The sequence below is a fragment of the Mobula birostris genome, chromosome 27 (assembly GCF_030028105.1).
Source record: "Mobula birostris isolate sMobBir1 chromosome 27, sMobBir1.hap1, whole genome shotgun sequence".
NCBI classification, from domain to species: domain Eukaryota; kingdom Metazoa; phylum Chordata; class Chondrichthyes; order Myliobatiformes; family Myliobatidae; genus Mobula; species Mobula birostris.
Genome location: NC_092396.1, coordinates 20997991 through 21014416, shown reverse-complemented (window position 1 = coordinate 21014416; position 16426 = coordinate 20997991). Strand labels below are relative to the sequence as shown.

Below are 16426 nucleotides of genomic sequence, written 5' to 3'. Positions count from 1 at the left end.
ATTTCAATAAGATCCCCCCTCAATCTTCTAAATTCCAGAGAGTATAAGCCTAGCCGATCCAGTCTTCCATCATATGAAAGTTCTGCCATCCCAGGAATCAACCTGGTGAACCTTCTTTGTACTCCCTCTATGGCAAGAATGTCCTTCCTCAGATTAGGGGACCAAAACTGTACACAATACTCTAGGTGTGTTTTCACCAAGGCCTTGTACAACTGCAGTAGTACCTCCCTGCTCCTGTACTCGAATCCTCTTGCTATGAATGCCAGCATACCATTCGCCTTTTTCACCGCCTGCTGTACCTGCATGCCCACTTTCAATGACTGGTGTACAATGACACCCAGGTCTTGTTGCACCTCCCCTTTTGCTAATTGGCCACCATTCAGATAATACTCTGTTTTCCTGTTCTTGCCACCAAAGTGGATAACCTCACATTTATCCACATTAAATTGCATCTGCCATGAATTTGCCCACTCACCTAACCTATCCAAGTCACCCTGCATCCTCTTAGCATCCTCCTCACAGCTAACACTGCCGCCCAGCTTCGTGTCATCCGCAAACTTGGAGATGCTGCATTTAATTCCCTCATCTAAGTCATTAATATATATTGTAAGCAACTGGGGTCCCAGCACTGAGCCTTGCGGTACCCCACTAGTGACTGCCTGCCATTCTGAAAAGCTCCTGTTTATTCCCACTCTTTGCTTCCTGTCTGCCAACCAATTCTCTATCCACATCAATACCATACCCCCAATACCGTGTGTTTTAAGTTTGCACACTAATCTCCTGTGTGGGACCTTGTCAAAAGCCTTTTGAAAATCCAAATATACCACATCCACTAGTTCTCCCCTATCCACTCTACTAGTTACATCCTCAAAAAATTCTGTGAGATTCGTCAGACATGATTTTCCTTTCACAAATCCATGCTGACTTGGTCTGATGATTTCACTGCTTTCCAGATGTGCTGTTTGTCACATCTTTGATAACTGACTCTAGCATTTTCCCCACTACCGATGTCAGGCTTACTGGTCTATAATTCCCCGGTTTCTCTCTCCGTCCTTTTTTAAAAAGCGGGGTTACATTAGCCACCCTTCAATCCTCGGGAACTAATCCAGAATCTAAAGAGTTTTTAAAAATTATCACTAATGCATCTACTATTTCTTGTGCTACTTCCTTAAGCACTCTGGGATGCAGACCATCTGGCCCGGGGGATTTATCTGCCTTCAATCCCTTCAATTTACCTAACACCACTTCCCTACTAACATGTATTTCCCTCAGTTCCTCCATCTCACTGGACCCTCTATCCCCTACTATTTCCAGAAGATTATTTATCTTCAGAAGATAAATGGAACAGAAGATGTCATTGAGCTTGGTGATATGTGTTTCTCAAGCTTTTGTATTTCTGCCCAATGGGAGGGGTAAAAAAGAGAGAATGGCCAGGGTGGGAGGGATTATGTCGGCTGCTTTCCCAAGGCAGAAGGAACTGTAGACAGAGTTAACACAGAGGAGGCTCGTTTTCATGATGGACTGGGCAGTGTTCACAACTCGCAGCAATTTCTTACAGTCCAGAGCAGAGCAGTTGTCACACCAAGTTGTGATGCATTCTGATAAATTGCTTTCTGATTGTTGACTCTGCTCCTTCCTCCATAGATGCTGCTTGACCTGCTGAATATTTTTTTTTCTTTTTTTTAAATTGGGACCAGGAAATGCTGTCTGGCCCTTTGGAGGTTTCATGGCAGATCTTTCTGCATTATCCCCATATCATTTGAGTGCTTGAATATCAACTGATCTCTGTTTTGAATAAACTCACCATCCTCCAAGATAGTTAATTCCAAATAATCAATAATCTTTGAGTGAATACACTTCCTCTAGTGCCCAACACCTAATTATGCTGTCATCATTTATGTTTCTGGACTCCTGAGCCCGGCCAACATCTCCCTTACATCCACATTGTTTAGTCCTGAAAGAATTTTGTAAGTTTCAGTGGGATCACCATTTATTCTTTTAAACCCTGGAGACTGCAGGCCTTGTCTTCCCAGTCTCGGCTCTGACAACAAATCCACCATCATAAGAGTATTCCTGCAAATGTTCATTGGATTGCATCTATAGAAAGAAAATGTTTTTTTATGTAAGGACACAAAAATGTACACAATACTCCATATGAAGTATCACCTCTATATAATTATGTTCAGACATCTTTACTCCTGTATCTGATATGAAAAGAACACACTAATCACTGTGGAACACCACTAGTCACCACCAGAAAGGCACCTTTTATTCCCACTCCTGCCAGTCAGACAATCTTTTATACACGCTAGTATCTTTGCTGTAATACCACGGGTTCCTGTTAAGCAGACTCCTGTGTGGCACATTGTCAAAGGCCTTCTGAAACTCCAAGTTTATCCTTCTTTCCTCAAAGAATTCTAATAGGCTTGACAGGCAAGATTTTCCCCTTAAGGAAACCATTTGAACTTTGGCCTGCTTCCAAGTCACCTGAAACCTCATCCTTAATATTTGACTCCAACATCTTCCCAACCACTTAAGTCAGACTAACTGGCTATAATTTCCTTTCTTCTGTCTTCCTCCTTTCTTAAAGAGTGGAGTGACATTTGCAATTTTCCAGTCCTCTGGTACCATTGCGGAATCTAGTGATTCTTGAAAGATCATTACTTATGTTCCTGTAATATTTTCAGTCACCTCTTTCAGAATCCTGGCATGTGGTCCATTTGGGGTCTAGGTGATTTACCTACCTTCAGAACTTTCAGCTTCCCAAGCACCTTCTCCTTAGTCATAGCAACTACACTTACTCCTGCCGCCAAACACATTTTACTTTCTGGCATACTGCTGGTGTTTTACACAGTGAAGACTGACACAAAATACTTATTAAGTTTGTCCACCATTTCTCTGTCCCCCATTACTACCTCTCCAGCGTCATTTTCCAGCAAACCGATAATCACTCTCACCTCTCTTTTAATCTGATGAAACTTTTATTCTCTTTTATATTATTGGCTAGTTTACCTTCATATTTCAATTTTTCCTTTCCTATGACTTTTTAGTTTCTTTCTGTTGGTTTTTAAGAGCTTCCTAATCCTCTAACTTCCCACTAATATTTGCCTTATTATATGGCCTCCCTTTTGCTTTTATGCTGTTTTTGACTTTTCTTGTCAGCCATGGTTGCATCATCCCTCCTTTAGAATTCTTCTTCATCTTTGGGATGTGTGGCGCATGGCCAAGTGGTTAAGGCATTGGACTAGTGATCTGAAGGTCGTGAGTTCGAGCCCCAGCCGAGACAGTGTTTTGTGTCCTTGAACAAGGCACTGAACCACATACTGCTCCAGTCCACCCAGCTGAAAATGGGTACCGGCAAAATGCTGGGGGTTAACCTCGCGATAGACTGGCGTCCTATCCTTGGGTGGGGGGGGGGGGAGTCTTGCACTGTCAGTCGCTTCACACCATGGAAACTGGCATAAGCACCGGCCTGATGAGCCTATAAGGCTTGGGACAGACTTTAACTTTGGGATGCATCTATCCTGTGCCTTCCGAATTGCTCCCAGAAACTCCAACCATTGTTGTTCTGCCATCACCCCTGCTAGAGTCCCCTTCCAATCATGTTTGGCCAGTTCCTCTCGCATACCTCTAAAATTCCATTTACTGTAATATTGATACATCCAACTTTCACTTCTCTGTCTCGAATTGCAGTCTATTGTATTATGATCACTGCCTGCTAAGAGTTCCTTTTCCTTCAGCTCCCTAATCAAATCTGGTTTAACACACAACACCCAATCCAGAATAGCCAATACCCTACTGGGCTCAACCACATGCTGCTCTAAAAAAAACATCTCATAAGCATTCTAAAAATTCTCTCTCTTGGGATCCAAATTCAGCCCCAACTTGATTTTCCCAATCTACCAGCATATTGAAATCACCTATGACTATTGCAACATTGCTCTGTTTTACATGCCTTTTCTATCTACTATTGTAATTTGTACCCTCACATCCTGGCTACTGTTCCGTGGCCTGTATACAACTCCCAGCAGGGTCTTTTTACCCTTGCAGTTTCTAAAGTCTACCCACAAGGATTCGACATTTTTCAATCCTATGTCATCTCTTTCTAAGGATTTGATTTCATTTTTTACCAATAGAGCTACCCCACCCTCTCTACCTACCTACCTGTTCTTTCGATACAATGTGTATTCTTGAATACATACAATATTCTTGCAACCACTGCTGGGTGATGCCCACAACACCATTCTTGCCATTGTGCTACAAGATCATCTTCCTGATTCCTTATACAGCACGCATTCAAATATAACACCTTCAATCCTGTATTCATCACCATTTTTGATTTTGCCAACTCATCGTGTTGACTGTAAATTTGCCTTATCATCCGTCTGTTCTTCCTCACAGTCTCGCGACACACTGCATTTAGTTGTATACCAACTGCCCCATCCTCAGCCCTATCAGTCCCAAACCCCTGCCAAGTCCATTTAAACCCTCCCCAACATCTCTAGCAAACCCTCCTGCAAGGATATTGGTCTCCTTCAGGTTCAGGTGTAGCCCATCCTTTTTGTACAGGTCATAACATCCCCAGAAGGAGAAGGTTGATGCCAATGACACAGGCAGGAAGGGTGACAAAGTCCTGCAAAGTGAGTTCAGGGAGTAGGTGCTAAGTTGAAAGGTAGGACCTCCAGATCTGCAATCTTAGGATTGCTACCAATGTATATGCTAGTGAGGCCAGAAATAGGAAAATTGTACAGTTTAACATGTGGCTAAGGAGATGGTGTCAGAGAGAAGACTCCAGATCTTTGGATCATTAGGCTCTCTTCCAGGAAAGGTGTGACCTATACAGAAGGGGCAGTTTGCACCTGATCTGCTCTGGAGGGGATTAATATCCTTGTGGGAAGATTAGCTGGTGCTGCAAGGTTGGTGGGGGAGGGGGTTAAACTAGAGTTTCAGGATGATGAGAACCAGAGCAACAGAGCAGATAGTTGAGAAAGATAGTGGAGTGGTGTGGGGAAAGATGTTGTTAAGCCTACATACAAACTTAGGAATTGAAATATTGAGTATAGTGGTCTAATGTTCATGAGTTGTGTATATTTTGATGCAAGCAGTATTGTAGGATGGGAGGATGAGCTCGGGGCATGGATCAGCCAGTGAAATTATAACATTATAGTCATTAGTGAGACTTGGTGGCAGGAGGGGCAGGACTGGTAGCTCAGTGTTCAAAGGTTTCAAAGGTACATTTAATGTCAGAGAAATGTATGCAATATACATTCTGAAATGCTTTTTCTTCGCAACCATCCACTAGAACAGAGGAGTGCCCCCAAAGAATGAACGACAGTTAAACGTTAGAACCCCAAAGTCCCCCCAGCTCCCCTCCCTCCCAAGAGTGATTGGCAGTAAGCAACAATCCTCCCTCCCCCCACCAGCAAAAAAAAGCATTGGCACCCACCACTGAGCACTCAAGCATGAGCAAGGCAACAGCAAAGATACAGACTTGCAGTAGTAACCCAAAGCCTACTAGTTCACCTGGTATTTGACATAGCACAGGTCCCTCTCTCTCCCTAATAAGGGAGAAAGAGATGTCTCCATTTCACAGTGAGAGGGGATTCATAACAAACAACTCACTGATTTACGATATTAAAAGTCCATTGTACTGCTTTTTCTGAGCTCTGTGCCCAAAGATCTCGGTCTCTGGGCACACGGCCTTAGATCTTCCATCTCTGCGACACACAGATCTCCTGACCGGACACCGACCTCCGATTTCCCCCCCCCCAACTCCTGAGCCACAAAATCTCAGTTCTCCGAAGGCGAGTGAAGCTCTAAGGCCAAGCGCTTGGCATGTTTAATAACGGCCGTTCATGAAACCCTGAGAACAGGTCCCATTCCCACAAAGAACCATAGTCAGGTAACTCCAGGTTAGGGTCTTCAAAAGAACCCTGAAAGGGAAAAATAGAGATATTAGAGATGGAAATAGAGCTGTTTCCGAAGATGCAAGCGAAGGAGTCGCCGTTAGGCTCCATTAGTCCTCCTAAGCTCCTCCCTAATTTCCAGGGTTCCATTGTTTTAGACATGATAGAGTGGAGGGATTGAAGGTGAGGGGTGACATTACTGGTCAGGGAAAAGTTCACGGCAGTACTCCGACTGGAGAGCTCGTCTGCTGAGGCTGTGTTGGTGGAATTGAGGAATAAGAAAGAGGTGACCATGTTAATGGGATTATATTATAGACCACTCAACAGTGTGCAGGATTTAGAGAAGCAAATTTGGAGATAAATTGCAGACTGTTGCAAGAAACATAAGGTTGTGGTAGTAGGTGATTTTAACTTTGCACATATTGGTTGGGAATTCCATGTTGCAAAAGGGCAAGAGTGGGATAGAGTTTGTCAAATGTGTTCAGGAAAGTTTCATTAATCAGTACGTAGAGGCCCAACTATAGAGAGAGTGATATTAGATTTGCTATTTGAAAATAAGACGGGCAGGCAGGTGACAGAAGTTTGTGTATAACACTTTGCATCTCATGAACATAATGATATTAGTTTCAATATAATTATGGAAAAGGATAAGTCTGGTCCTTGGGTTGAGATTCCAAATTGGAGAAAAGCCAATTTTGATGGTCTCAGAAAGAATCTGGTAAAGTGTGAACTGGGACAGATTGTTTTCTGGCAAAGGTGTGCAGGTTTCCCCCGCCATCCGAAGGTAGAACGTTCCTATGAAACGGTTCATAAGCTGAAATGTCATAAAGTGAAGAAGCAATTACCATTTATTTATATGGGAAAATTTTGTGAGCGTTCGCAGACCCAAAAATAACCTACCAAATCATGCCAAATAACACATAAAACCTAAAATAACAGTAACATATAGAAAAAGCAGGAATGATATGATAAATACACAGCCTATATAAAGTAGAAATACTTTTCCACAATCATTACTGAACTGTTCTCCGTAGCGAAAATCTCGCGCAAGCGCTGTCGGTAGAAAATCTCACGCGAGCGCTGTTGGCAAAAGCACGGTGCAAGCGCTCTCCAGTAATCTTTAAACTATGAAGCTGCCAAATCATACCAAATAACACGTAAAAATACACAGCTGGTATAAAGTAGAAATAGTGTATGTACAGTGTAGTATCACTTACGGGAATCGGGAAGACAGCGAGCACACTGATGATGGTGTGTTAGGCTGAGTCGTCGCAGGCTGGGTGGTGCAGTGGCCCCCACCCTCCGGGCCACCAACCGATACATTGCCGCAAAGCACGCAGGGGTCCAGCGGTAGCCGGGACGCACCCAGCACATCTTTGAGAAAAAAGCCGAAATAAACATGCTAATTAATTACGTGCTGCCCGACACATAATTGTCGGCCCAGATCAGTGCCGATTGCCGATTGCATCGCCTCTGATCTGGGCCGACAATTACGTGTGGGGCGGCACCTAATTAATTAGCATGTTTATTTCAGCTTTTTTCTTAACAATGTGCTGTGTGCCTCCCGACTACTGCTGCATTCTCCGTGAATCGGTACAGTATCTGTCCGCGGCCTGGGTGTTGGGGTGGTGGGACACTGGGGTGTCATCTTGTCGTCTGTTTCCATTAGAGCAGGCAGCTCATCTTCTCCTATGACTGCCCACCTGGATGTCGAAGGTCGAGGTTCATCGTCTGCTGTGGCTGATGTGGAAGGCTTGCTTGACTGCTGAGCCCCGCGCATTTTTCTATCATACAGTTCTTTGTAAGGACTCAAAGAATCTTGCAAATATCCCCTAAGCCTACGTACCCTTTCGAAATTAAAGTCGCACTTTATCATTACTCATTCGGTTTCGATTGTTATCCTTTCCTCTTCCAATTGCATCAGCTCTTCATCTATTAGTTCTTGGACATGGGATGCCAAAACCTTTTCAACATCATCTTCGTCGGCTTGCACAAGCCAAACTCACTTTGTCCTTGCTCCATTCACCACGATTGAAACGCTTAATTATGTCTAGTTTTACGCTAAGTGCAGCACCCTTACGAGCTCTTTCAGGCTTTTCCGACACCATAGAACTCATCTTGCAAACGACTGCTCACAGGCTCGTGTTAAAGCAATGCTGGCGAGAATGCCGTTCTGAATCCTGGGAGAGCGGCTGCTCGGGGCGTGCGCTGCTTTTATCGTGTGCTGATTTTTGTCGCGCGCTGAATTTTTTTTGTGACAGTGAAAACATCTTCTGAAAGCGAAAACAGGGTACTAATGTAGGTCTTTCGTAACAGTGAGGTTTCGTAAAGCGAACATTCGAAAAGCGGGGGACACCTGTACATGGTAAGCCTTCAAAAGTGAAATTTTGAAAGCATAGAGTTTTTATGCTTCTGTCAGAATAAAAGGCAAGGATAATATGTTTAAGGAACCTTGATTTTTGAGAGATAGCGAAGCCCTGGTCAAGAAAAAAAGAGGTGCACAGCAGATATAGGCAGGAAGGAACAAAGGAAGTACTTGAGGAATATAAGAAATGCAAGAGAACACTTAAGAAGGAAATCAGGAGGACTAAAATAAGGCATGATGTTGCTCTAGCAGACAAGGTAAAGGAGAATACCAAGTGCTTCTACAGATATATTAAAAGCAAGAGGCAAAATTGGTCCTCTGGAAGATCCAAGTGGTCACCTATGCATGGACTTGAAAGAGTTGGGGGAGGACTTAAGTGGATTTTTTGCATCTGTGTTTACTGGAGAAACAGACACAGTATCTATAGAAGTGAGATAAAGCAGCAGTGTAGTCCTGGACCATTTGTAGATTACAGAGAAGGAAGTGTTTACCATCTAGAAGCAAATTATGGTAGATAAATGCACAGGACCTTACAAGATGTGCCTCAGACCCTGTGGGAGGCTAGTGTAGAAATTGCAGGGACCCTACCAGAGATCTTTAAAACATCTTTAGCCACAGGTGAGGTGCTGGAGGATTGGGGATAGCCTAATATTATTCCATTATTTAAGAAAGGCACTAAAAATAAGCCAAGAAATGATTGGTTGGTGAGCCTGACTTCAGTGCTGAAGAAGTTATTGAAGTTATTTTAAGGGATCGGACGTATATATTTAGATAGACGGCACAGAAGAATGAGGGGAGGTTTGATAGAGGTACAGTATTCAAAATTATGAGGGGTATAGAAAGGGTAAACGCAAGCAGGTTTTTTCCAGTCAGGTTGAGTGGGTCTAGAACCAGAGGTCAGAATCCGAATCAGGTTTAATATCACAGGCATGTCATGTAATTTGTTAACTTAGCGGCAGTAGTACAATGCAATACCTGATAATACAGGGGAAAAAAGTAAATTAATTACAATAAATATATATGTATATTAAATAGTTAAATCAAAAATAGCGCAAAAACAGAAATAATAAAAAGGTGTAGTAGTGTTCATGGGTTCAATGTCCATTTAGGAATCAGATGGCAGAGGGGAAGAAGCTGTTCCTGATTCACTGAGTATTTGCCTTTAGTCTTCTGTGTCTTACAAAGGTGAAATGTTTAAGGGGAAGATGAGGGGGAATTTCTTCACTCAGAGGGTGGAATGAGCTGCCAGTGGAAATGGTGGATGCGGGTTCAAATAGAACATTTAAGAGAAATTTGGATAGGTACACCAATGGGAGGGATATGGAGGGCTATGGTCCAGGTGTTGGTCAATGGGACCAAGCAGATTAATAGTTTGGCATGGACTAGATGGGCCGATAGGCCTTTTTCTGTGCTGTACTATACTATGACTATGAGAAGAGATCCCGGTGATGCAGAGAATCTGAAGCCCCACCTGCACCAATTCCTCAGCAATGTATTCATCAGCCAAATCCTACTCTTACCCTCACTAATGCACGGTACAGGCAGCAAACCAGAGATTACTACCCTGGAGGACCGGCTTTTCAGCTTTCTAACTCCGTATATTGTCTCTTTAGGACCTCCTCCTTTTGTCAACCTACATCATTGATACCAATAAGTACCACAATTATCGTTTACTTACCCTCCCCCTATAGAATGCTGTGGACTTGATCTGAGACATCCCTGACTCTGGCACCTGGGAGGTAATGTACTACGCGAGTGTCTCTTTCACAATCGCAGAATCTCCTGTCTGCTTCCCTAACTATGGAATCCCCTATCAGTACTACACTGCTGTTCTTCCCCGCTTCCCTTCTGAGCCACAGAACCAGACGCAGTGCCGGAGAACCAATCACTGCAGCTTCCCCCAGTAGATCATGCTCTCCAATGGTATCTGAGCCAGTATACTTGCTACTGAGGGGAACAGCCACAGGGATACTCCGTACTGGCTGCTTGTTCCGTTTCCCTTTCCTGACAGTCAATTGAAAGATTTTGGTGAAGACCAATGAATACCTATTACCATCCAAGTGAGGTGTAAATAGATGATGAGTGAAAACTGAAGTTAATATAAGTGAAAAAAAATTCCACTCTTAGGGCAATACATTTTCCTTATGTACAGACCACATCTTGAGTATTATGTTACATTAAAAAATGCAAGTTTAAGATATTTCTTCAAGTGGAAACTGTGTTTAGAAAAGTGGGAGTCAAGGTGGTATAAAAGTTCCATCAAACTTCTCAATCACCCAAGTTAAAGAGTGGTTGCGGTGCGCCTCCTGGTAGCAGACGTCAAATACCGGGGCACTCCGCTCCAGCTGATCAACGTGTACGCCTCCCCCGTGCGGAGTGAGCGGCTGGCCGTCCTGGAGCAGCTCCCAAAGCTGCTGGTGACGTCCCAGCCGGTCGTTCTGGCTGGAGACTTCAACTGCACCATTGATGCGGCTGGAAGATCCGGCAGTGCCAACGGCAGGCTGGACAGTACCTCCAGACTCCTGAGGGAAACGGTGAAGACAGCCAAGCTGCATGACGCCTTTGGCACCCCCACAGGTGGAGCACAGCCACGAGCCACCTGGACACGATCGGATGGCTCAGCCCACTCCCGGATCGACTTCCACTTCCTGTCAGAGTCCCTCACGGTCAGGTCCACCGACGTCACGCCAGTGTTCTTCTCTGACCACCGCCTTCTGAGAGCCACCTGTCTCTTACGGGAGGACCAGAAGGCAAGCAGGGGGACTTGGAAGCTGAATGTAAAGCTGCTGACCCCAGAGAACATCGATGAACTAGAGAGGGAGTACACAGGTTGGAGAACCTTGAAAGCCTTCTTTGATTCCCCGGTTCACTGGTGGGAAGCCACCAAGGAGAACATTAGGAGGTTCTTCATCCGCAAGGGTATCCAGAAAGCAAGGCAGGAGCAGAGGGAACTGCGTAAACTCCAGACAGAGTTGCAGCAAATTCTCCTTCTGCAGTCGAAGGGGGTGGATATCAGGGAGGAATTGCGAGAGGTGAAGGGCCGGCAAGCCCAGCACCTCGCCGCCGAATCCTCCAAGGTCATCTTCCGATCAAGGGTCCAAACCGTGGAGCAGGACGAGACGTGCTCACGCTTCTTCTTCCAAAAGGTGCACAGTGGGAGCTCTGTGATCCACAACCTTAAGGAAGAGGACGGCTCACTCGTGTCCTCGCAGACCGACATGCTGAGGATCTACAAGTCCTTCTATGCTGGTCTGTACGACGAAAAGCCCACAGAATCCACAGTCTCCTGCAACTTCCTGTAGTCTATCACGCAGGTCTTAGACGACGGCAAGTGGGAGAGTCTGGATCAGCCACTGACCCTAGACGAACTGACAGGCTCCATCCGTTCCTTTGAGTCGAGTAAGACTCCTGGAAGCAATGGCTTACCAGCTGAGTTGTACTCGGCTCTGTGGAACTGGATGGGCCCAGACCTGCTGGAAGTGTACAATGCTATGCTTCTGGCCGGCAGCATTTCAGAGTCCATGAGGAAGGGCATCATCATCCTCATCTACAAGCAGAAGTGAGAAAGGGAAGACATTAGAAATTGGAGGCCCATCTCCCTCCTAAATGTGGATTACAAGATCCTGTCCAAGGCTATCGCCAACAGGGTCAAGTCTGCTCTGGGACAGGTGATCCACCCGGACCAAACCTGTGCTGTACCGGGCAGGAAGATCTCAGACAGCCTCGCGCTGCTGAGGGACACTATCGCCTACGTGCAGGACAGGGGGGTGAACGTCTGCCTGGTCAGCTTGTACCAGGAGAAAGCCTTCGACAAGATATCGTACACGTACATGGCGGACGTGTTCTCCAAAATGGGATTTGGAGAGGGAATCCAGAAGTGGATCAGACTGCTCTACACAGACATCCGTAGTGCAGTCCAGGTCAACGGGTGGGAAACAGACAGTTTTCCCATCAGGTCTGGAGTCAGGCAGGGCTGTCCCCTCTCCCGTCTTGTTTGTCTGCTGCATAGAACCCTTTGCGGAAGCCATCAGGAGGGATGAGGGCATAAGAGGGGTGACACTGCCAGTCAGTGGAGGGACGCAAGTGAAAATTTCCCTGTACATGGACGACGTCACCGTCTTCTGCTCTGATCCGAGGTCAGTTTGCAGGTTGATTGGCATCTGCGAACAGTTCAAGCTAGTGTCGGGGCCAGGGTCAACCGCACGAAGAGTGAAGCCATGCTCTTCGGCAACTGGCCTGACTGATCCAGCGTCCCCTTCACCATCAGGTCTGACCACGTGCAGGTGTTGGGGATCTGGTTCGGAGGGGCCGAGGCGTGCAACAAGAACTGGCAGGAGCGGACTGCCAAGGTGAAACAGAAACTGGGACTGTTGGGAGGGCGCTCCCTGTCGATAACAGGCAAGAACCTGGTTCTCAGGTGTGAGGTGCTCTCAGGGCTGCTGTACTTGGCGCAGGTGTGGCCCGTCCCCCGCTCCTACAGCTCGGAAATCACCCGAGCTGTCTTCAGATTCATCTGGAGATCGAGGATGGAGCGGGTTAGATGGGCCGTCATGCACAAGTCCCTCGACAATGGGGGCAAGAACGTCCCCAATGTCGCCCTCACCCTGATGGCCAGCTTCGTATGTGGCTACATCAGGTTGTGTGTAGAACCCAGGTATGTGGACACCAAGTACCACTATGTGCCCAGGTTCTACCTGTCGCCCTGGCTATGAAGGATGGGTCTGGCCCCACTCCTGCGCAGCGCCCCAGTCAGCTGGTCATTGCCGGCATACCTGCCCTTCGTAGAAAAGTTCTTCCAGGAGAACACCTTTGACCACAGGGCCATCGGGCAGTGGTCGGCACGTAATGTCCTGCAGGGACTGCAGGAGAAGGACGTGATGGACACAGTGGGGTGGTTCCCCGAGCAGACCGTCCAGTTCATCTGGGAAAATGCCTCATCGCCAGATCTCACCAACAGGCACGAAGATCTCGCCTGGCTGGCGGTGAGAGGGGCCCTCCCAGTCAGATCCCTCCTGTACGCCCGGAACGTCGTCTCCACACCCCACTGCTCACGGGAGGACTGCAGTGAGGAGGAGGATGGATGGGCTAGTGTCACTTTTCATCCCTAGCAGCTGCGTGCAGGACTCTCTGATCTACGGGCTGTTCCCGGGGACGCACACTGAGACCAACATCCGGTGCTGCTGGCAGATCATCAACTCGGTGAAAGACGCTCTTTGGTCAGCCCGAAATTTGATGATCTACCAGCACACGAAGATGTCCATGGGAGAATGCTGCCGACTGGCACATTCTCGGTTGCAGAAGTACGTGCTAAGGGACGCACTGAAACTCAGTGCAGCCATTGCAAAGGCCCGGTGGGGAAGGACCACGGTATAGGTTTCTTCACCCCCGGGAGTGGGAGGGGTCGGGTGGTGGGGAGTATACCCCTCAACAATGATGTGGTAAGGTGAACAACTGGAGTGCCACGTGGGTGGCCATAAGTATGGATATGTACTGACTAATGGAAATGTACGTAAAGGATGGAAAGTTATTGAATGATTTATTGTATATAATTTTATTTTTGAATAAAGTATATTTTGAAATTTTAAAAAAATTTGGTTGCATGGAAGGTACTGTGAAAAGGGTCACATTTATTACAACACAGGCCATTCAACGTATTAAATCCATGTCAGTTCCTAGAAGAGCAATTCCCTCTATCTTATTCCTCTTTGTCCCTGCATCCTACTCTCACTAATTTTCCTTTTGATTCTTTGTGCCATTTACTGTAACCAAATAACCTATTAGCACATCTTTGAGATTGGGAGTAAATGAAGAGTACTTCAGTAAACCCATGTCGTCCCAGGAAGAATGTAACTAACTCTACACAGGTAGCACCTTGACTCAGAATCAAATCTGGGTCATTGGGAGATGTGAGGAGACAATGTATATTTCTATTTGTCAGTGATAGAGAATGGCACTTTGAAATGCTGAAAAGGGGAGGGAAATGTACTTGGTGGCACATTATGTTGCTCTGTTGTTTCTTATAACTTCCAGATCCTTAAAAATGCAAAATTGACAAACAGATCAATCTGAAAACTCAGCTATTTCAGTTAATTGTCCTTTGCTTTATAACATATAGATGATGGTTTTAAAAACTGAGATGCAGCATTTTGTTTAGATGATTCTTGGTTTTACATCTTGAATGATTTTGTTCACCATTACACATCAGGATATTTGATGTCTGTCAGCTTCAACATTCTGAAGCATTTCACAATTTAGTTTTATCCTTAGAATTAGCTCCCATCCATTAAATTTGATCCATTCCCTGTACCAGCCAAAGTGGAAACTTAAAATTTTGGCAAATCTCACTACTTTACATATCCCCATCATCTTCATACTTTCTTTCCCCAGTGTAGTATGAACAGCAGCAGATGACTTCAAACTTCCCTGTACTCTTTAGCCAATATTTGGTTGCCCCACTATAGAAAGGATGTTAAGGTGTTGAAGATGGTGCAGAAGAGGTTTACTAGGTTGCTAGTTTACAGTGCACGTGCTATCAAAGTACCCAGGACATTTCAAGTTCTGGTGTCTCAGAAAGGCAGCATCCATTATTAAGGACCACCAGAACATGCCCTTTTCTCACTGTTACCATCAGGAAGGAGGTACAGAAGCCTGAAGGCACACACTCAGTGATTCAGGAACAGCTTCTTCCCCTCTGCCATCAGATTCCTAAATGGACAATGATCCCATGAACACTACCTCACTTTTTGAATAAATATTGTTTCAGTTGTTGCACAATTTTTAATCTATACATATACTGTAATTGATTTACTTATTTTCTTCTATTATGTATTGCATTGAACTGCTGTTGCAAAGTTAATAAATTTCATGACATATCCAGTGATAATAAACCTGATTATGAGAGGTACAGACAGACAGGGAGTATCTGTTTCCCAGGGTTGAAATATCTAATACGGGAGGATATGCATTGAAGGTGAGAGGGGTTAGGTTCAAAGGGGATGTGAGGGGTAAGTTTTGTTTATTTGAGTGGTGGATGCCTGGATTGCGCTGCCTGGTATGGCGGTAGAGGCAAATACATTACAAGCTTTTACTAGATGTTTAGATAGATACATGAATGTGAGGATGATGGAGAGATGTGGACATCATGTAGGTAGGTAGAATTAGTGTTTGGGTGTTTTTGATTTTTTTTCTGGTTGGTTCAACACATTATGATGGGCCAAAGGGCCTGTTCCTGTGCTATATGTTCTATTGCCTAACTTGCTGCTCACACATCACTCACCTAGAATCGATTTCCATTTACATTCTTTTCTATAGTGTGTACTGATTATAGAATGTCTAGTTGACTTTTTACTGAAATGAAGTCTGTACAACCCATTAGCCCTATGCTTGTACTGTATTCTGAATTCAGTTTGTACTGCTTATTTGCTCAAGTTTCTCATGGTGCTGTATTGCATTCAGGTAAGTGGTTCACAGATGTTCTCTAACACTCCACTGGAGACAAAAGCTTTTTTGGTCTGTGTTCATTAGCTCAATATTGTGCACTGCCTTTCAAGTTGTTCAGATTTCCTGAAATTATAGATCAAAGATTCAACTTTCCCTATGTAACATCATTTGTAACAATTTAAAAATCTATCCTTTCTACATAGTCAATTGAACTGTTGAAAGAATTTGAAGTTCCTTGTGTTTATTTTGACTTTACCTGAAATCAGTGAAATTTAAGTTGATTTTAGGAGACCATGGTGCTTCACGGCTCCAGAAGGAATCCCAAAATCTCAGAAGGGGCCCAAAATGTATTCTAGTTGGATTTGGTGTATTCTTACTACCAATTATCAGTTCCACATTGTTTAATGTTTTTACTTAATGTTCAAATACAACACTCCTGAATCAGCATTTTGAACATGCCACTGTGTGAGAAGCCATCTTTATTTTTTGTGCAGCCATCTACTAGAGTGCATTGCTAATAGGATGATAACACAGTGACTGCAGTATCCTAAGACCTTTGTATCAGATTTGCAAAGTACTTATTCACACTTTGAATACTGTAATTTACCTGAATCCACATTACAGAAAGTGCTGGAATTGTAAATAAAATGGTAAACATAAAGAGTAAAAATTTGAAGTTATTGTTTATACTCTACCACATGGTGGCATCAGTTGC

The 16426-nt window shown here is 44.8% G+C and overlaps 1 long non-coding RNA gene across 1 annotated transcript in view; it reads left to right on the top strand.

The window, feature by feature from the left end:
- Positions 1-16426, top strand: part of LOC140188807 (uncharacterized) — an 84022-nt gene that overhangs the window by 3151 nt on the left and 64445 nt on the right. The window lies entirely within an intron of this gene.